Source organism: Bidens hawaiensis, unplaced genomic scaffold (assembly GCF_021521415.1).
Source record: "Bidens hawaiensis isolate Kalapana, Puna unplaced genomic scaffold, B.hawaiensis_p1.1 tig00000326_1, whole genome shotgun sequence".
NCBI classification, from domain to species: Eukaryota; Viridiplantae; Streptophyta; class Magnoliopsida; order Asterales; family Asteraceae; genus Bidens; species Bidens hawaiensis.
The window spans coordinates 3836320-3842336 of NW_027491025.1; the positions used below are offsets into that span (position 1 = coordinate 3836320).

Consider the following 6017-nt stretch of genomic DNA (forward strand, 5'->3'; position numbering starts at 1 on the left):
AAAATAAAAATAAAAGCCCTTCAACTTAAAATTACTCTAATCCTTTCTTCTTCTTCTTCTTCACAGAAACTATATCATCAAAAACACACCCACCTCACTCCCACAAACCATCAAATGATAATCAGATTCATTCCTCAACCTTCAACAGTTCAACCATCCCACCACCCATCAAACCCTCATCATTAAACCCTAAAAATTGAATCTTTACCGACTCTGACATCCTTTTCCGGCAAAAGATATTATACCTCAAAGCCCTTAAAGTTAACCCCACCAAAACCCTCCAAAAAAACCCCAACTTCCGATCAACCAAACCCTCAAATCCGTCGAAAACTGCCTCTCCTCAATGGGCATCAACCGCTCCGAATTCGGTCGTATCTTCGACATGTAACTGCAGTTCCTCACCTGCGATCCCCATGCCGACCTTACCCCCATTTCGACTTCCTATTAACCGACTTCGCCCTTGGGTTTTTCAACATCCCCAAATCCATAATTCGGTGCCCGAGACTTTTAATTTCCAATGTGGAAACCCAATTGAAACCCACAATGTGGTTCTTGACAAAACTAGGCTTCGTGGAGGCTATGGAAGAGGTTATTGGGCTTACCACAGCTCGTCAGGTTTGGTGTGCACTAGAAAACGCCTACCAACATGACTCAATTGAACGCAGACATGCTCTGCGTGACTCCCTTCACCAGATGCAAAAAGGATCATCTTCAGTCTTAGAATATGCTCGTAAGTTTAAATCTATTTGTGATCAGCTGACTGCTATTGGTCATCCAATTGATGAAATGGAAAAATGACACTGGTTCTTGTGTGGTTTAGGGCCCTCTTTTGAAAATTTTTCTATTACTCAACGGGCCATCCAACCTACACTATTTCGTGATCTCGTTTCCAAAGCCGAAAGTCACGAACTTTTTATGAAGTCGATTCATGGATCTCCTACACCACAGGCAGCCTTCACTGCTCCTGTTAAACGCGACTATCACAGTCCCCGTGGTGGTCGTACCCGTGGTGGCTCTAGCTCTTCGGGTCGTGGTCATGGTCGTGCCCGTCGGCCTCCTCATTGTCAACTGTGTCGTATCGAGGGTCATTATGCGGACGCATGTCCTTGTTTTTCCACTGTTGAAAAACATCCACCTTCTCTTGATGCAAACCTCGCTCAGGATTTTCATGTGAAGTGCCATGTTACCAATAACACTCCAGATTGGTGTGTTGATTCAGGAGCAACCGCGCATATGACACCGTCTACGGATGGTCTTGACTCATCATCTGCTCATTCCGGTAATGAATATATAACTTTCGGTAATGGTAACATATTGTCGGTCTCACATATTGGTACCTCACTAATTAATAATCGTATTACCCTTAAGGATGTTCTTGTTGTTCCCAATTTAACCAAGAACCTCCTTTCAATCAGTAAACTCACCTCCGATTTGCCGGTTGACATTTTGTTCTCTTAACACTTTTTTCACGTTCAGGATCGACACACTAAAGAAGTTCTTGCACGGGGAACATGTCGTAAAGGTCTTTACATTCTTCAAAATGGTCAACAAGTCTTCTTTGCTGCCGCCTCATCTCATCGCCTTCGAGCCTCGTTCGAAAGATGGCATAGTCGGCTTGGTCATGTTTCGTTTGATGTCGTTTCTTTATTAAATAAACTTGGTTATTTACATGTAACTTCATTATTACCCAAACCGGGTGTTTGTTCCCCGTGTCAGTTATCCAAGAGTTATCGTTTGCCTTATGTTAAAAACCATAAACGTGCCCATAATGTTTTAAATTTAATTCATTGTGATTTGTGGGGACCGGCTCCCGTTCAATCAACTGATGGCTTATTATATTATGTCGTGTTTATTGATGATTTCTCCCGCTTCACGTGGTTTTACCCCCTTAAAGCTAAATCGGACTTTTATAATGTTTTAGCTATTTTCTTACCGTTTGTGCACACCCAATTTTCAAGAAAAGTTAAAACTTTCCAAAGTGATGGGGGAACCGAATTTACAAATAACCGGGTCCAACAATGTTTCAACAAAATAGCATCCATCACCGTATCTCGTGTCCTTACACGTCTTCACAAAACGGACATGCCGAACGTAAGCATAGGCATATCACCGAAACGGGTCTAGCGATGTTTAATTCACATGCTCCAGCATCATTATGGATAGATGCTTTTGTTTCAGCCACATACATCATCAACCGTCTCCCAACACCTGTTCTCAACAATAAAGCTCCTTTTGAGCTTTTATATGATCAAATTCCATCCTATGAAAATCTTCGGGTATTTGGATGTCGGGTTTTCCCTTATCTTAGAGACTATGCCCGACACAAACTCATGACAAGAAGTACCTCTTGCATCTTCATCGGGTAATAGTCCTAAATACAAAGGCTATCGGTGCCTTGACCCGCTAACTAAACGTGTCTATACTACACGTCATGCCACTTTCGATGAGGATACTTTTCCTTTTAGTGGCATCGTTCCACCGTTAGATGATTCCAAGCTCATCTTCTCTAACTTTAATGACACCCTCAGTGCACCTAAAACCCCACACAAGCCCATTCTATCAAACCCACCACCCATATCAACTCATAAATGTACAAACCAATCATCCTCTGTTTGTACATTATGTTCCATACCCCACCGTGTCTCAAGTGCCAACCCCATCAGAAACCAATCCTACTTCACCACCATCGTCTACTATATCCCAACCACCCCAATCAACTTCCCATTCACCGTCAATCGAATCCACCTCTGAACAACCAGCCACCATGGCAACGGTCCCGGGTCACTCCATGACTACTCGTTCGAAAGCCGGAATTTTTAAACCAAGACACTTAGTTGATCTTGCAGTTCTCTCATCCATCCCTTTACATCAAGCCTTACTTGCCACCACAGACCCTCGAGGTTATAAATCTGCCTCAAAACACTCTTGCCACCACAGACCCTCGAGGTTATAAATCTGCCTCAAAACACTCTCATTGAATCAAAGCAATGCATGAGGAGATGAACGCATTGCATTCTAATGATACTTGGGAACTTGCACCACGTCCGAAAAACTTAAATGTTGTTGGATCAAAATGGGTATATCGCACTAAATATAAATCGGATGGCTCCATTGATCGCTACAAAGCCTGTCTTGTGGCACAAGGTTTTACCCAAGTTCCCGGGCTCGATTACTCACTTACCTTCAGCCCAGTCATTAAAGTATCTACCGTTCGTGTTGTTATTGCTCTTGCTACAATACACAATTGGGTTCTGCACCAGCTCGATGTAAAAAACGCGTTTTTAAACGACATTCTCACCGAAACAGTTTACATGGAACAACCACCAGGTTTTATAAATCCTAAAGCTCCAAATCATGTGTTTCGGTTAAAAAAGGCTCTCTATGGTCTCAAACAAGCACCGCATGCTTGGTTTAAACGTCTCAGCACGTTTCTTGATCAACTCGGTTTTCATTGCAGCAGGTCTGATCCATCTCTATTCGTATTTAAGAAAGATTCTGTCATCATCTATCTTCTCGTTTACGTAGATGATATTATCTTAAACGGTAATGACGAGTCTATGGTTCAACAGTTTTTCAAGCGCCTTCATAGCGAATTTGCTCTTAAAGACTTAGGGCGTTTAAATTACTTTTTGGGTCTGGAAGTCACATATACGGACACTGGACTATTTCTTAGTCAAGCTAAATACGCCTATGATATCCTTGCAAAAGCTGGTCTACTTAACACTAAACCAGCTGCCACACCTTTGGCCACTACTGATACTTTCACCTCCAGTGGTACATTGTTTCATGACCCTACCTTCTATCGGTCACTCGTGGGTGCTCTTCAATACCTTACAATTACAAGGCCAGACATCTTCTATGCGGTAAATCAAGCAAGTCAGTTCCTTCACTCGCCCACCACATCTCATTTTCAAAGCGTTAAACGTATTCTCCGTTACATTAAAGGTACTATTGCGTTTGGTCTCACATTTGACAAATCATCCCAAACTCGGTTAATTGGTTACTCCGATGCGGATTGGGCAAGATGTATTGAGTCTCGTCGATCTACATATGGTTATTCCATTTACTTACGTGGAAATCTAGTGTCTTGGAGTGCAAAAAAGCAACCGACGGTTTCTCATTCAAGTTGTGAATCCGAATATAGAGCCATGGCAAATACGGCAGCTTAAATCATATGGATCACACATCTTTTACGAGAACTTCATGCTCTCCCGATGGATCGCCCGACCTTATTATGTGATAACCGGAGTGCTTTGTTTCTCACTCAGAATCCTGTTTCTCATAAACGAGAAAAACATATAGACATTGACTATCACTTTTTTCGTGAACTAGTTACTTCAGGTCGTCTACATACAAAATTTATTCCTACCAAGCTACAAGTGGCAGATATATTCACCAAAAGCCTTCCGAGACCTTTGTTTGAACGCGTTCGTGCATTACTTCGTGTTGGTCCACCACCTATCCGCTTGAAGGGGGGTATTGGCAAGTAATATTAGCTATTAATATTGTCAGTCATGCAATTTAGGAATCAGTTACATTCTTCATGATTAGTGGAGATCACCTTGTATTTATATACTTGTATCTTGTTAATGTGAATCATTGAATACCAATTCTCACAGTGCGGTATACGTTGATCCCTAAGTTGGATTACTTGATGAGGTTAAGGTTTGAGTACGAGGAAGTGGTGAACATGGTGTTGAGATCACCCGGGTTGTTAACGTTTTGCATTGAAAATAATTTTAAACCGAAAGTTGCCTACTTTTTGAATGAGATGAAGGGGGATTTAGGGGATTTGAAGAGGTTTCCGCAGTACTTTTCGTATAGTTTTGAGGGAAAGATTAAACCGAGGCATCGGTCGTTGGCTGATAACGGGATTCGGGTGCCGGTTTGGGATATGCTTAAGGTTAGTGATGGTGAGTTTACTGCTAGGCTGGTTGAGGCTAGATTGAAGTTGGGTGACAAAAGATTTTAGTTTTAAAGTATGTTTAATCTTTTTTTTATATGTGTATTGTGCATTTTTATAATTTAAAATGATGAAGTATACCATAGTTGAGAGGTAAAGTGACAGTTTTGTAGTTTGTTTTAAAAAGTTTGGTTTTTGACCTAAGGAATGTTTATAACTAATTTATTATATTTAAAAAAATTATGTTTAATTTCTTGATTTTCTTCGTTTCCTCCCTGGCCTCGAAACCCTATGACATGTGTGTAACAACGATCGATAGCAGTGCGGGGAGCGGCGATGGTCAGTGGTCTGGTGATGATAGGACGGCTATGGTGATTGAAAGAGATACGTGTATCAAACGCGCTTACGCTACTGATTCTATCCCCGCTTGTCGTAATCGTCTCCAAAATTACTTCAAAGGCTTTACCGCCGCCGAATCTTGGTTTCCGATCTCCTCACTTGACCTCTGTTCTGTTGTAAAAAAAAGAACATTCGTTTGAAGAGAGCGGCGATTCTGTTTAATTTGGCGGCGGTAGAAGGGAGGCGTTTGGCATCTCACTCATTTATTTTCATCGCTGGTGTGTTTGCGTTTGTGAGATTGCGAACATAACTCCAATGTAAACGTTCATTCTGGCTCAAGCACGTGATTGTGTGTTTCAGAACTCCATTGCTAACGGAGCACTCCAAGTGTTTGTTCAAATGAAAGAAATTAAACAGGTCTTGGTTTGGAGATGCAGTGAATGGTGATTGTTGCTAGGAAATCAACAAATTAAACATAATTTTCTTTTAAATATAATAAATAAATTAGTTGTTGTAGGCTATTTGTTTATTACTTTTAATTATGTTATAGTAATTATATGTCATGTCAGCAACAAACAGACTATTATAGGTTAATATCATAATTATGTTTAAAAACAACAAGTTTAGGGACTTTAATATGCCAAAAAAAAGGGAGACTTTTATGAATAAAATGAGAAAGTTAATTGGTTTTTATAATATTTTCCCTTTTCAAAAAGGGCACTGACTTTGGAGGTTCTATTAGTTGACTTCCTAGCTAGTTCTTATCAATTATCAT

The 6017-nt window shown here is 40.8% G+C and overlaps 1 pseudogene; it reads left to right on the forward strand.

Annotated features, from left to right (window-relative positions):
- Positions 1–206: 206 nt before the first annotated feature.
- LOC143622121 (transcription termination factor MTEF1, chloroplastic pseudogene) lies at positions 207–4972 on the forward strand (annotated as a pseudogene).
- Positions 4973–6017: the final 1045 nt, after the last annotated feature.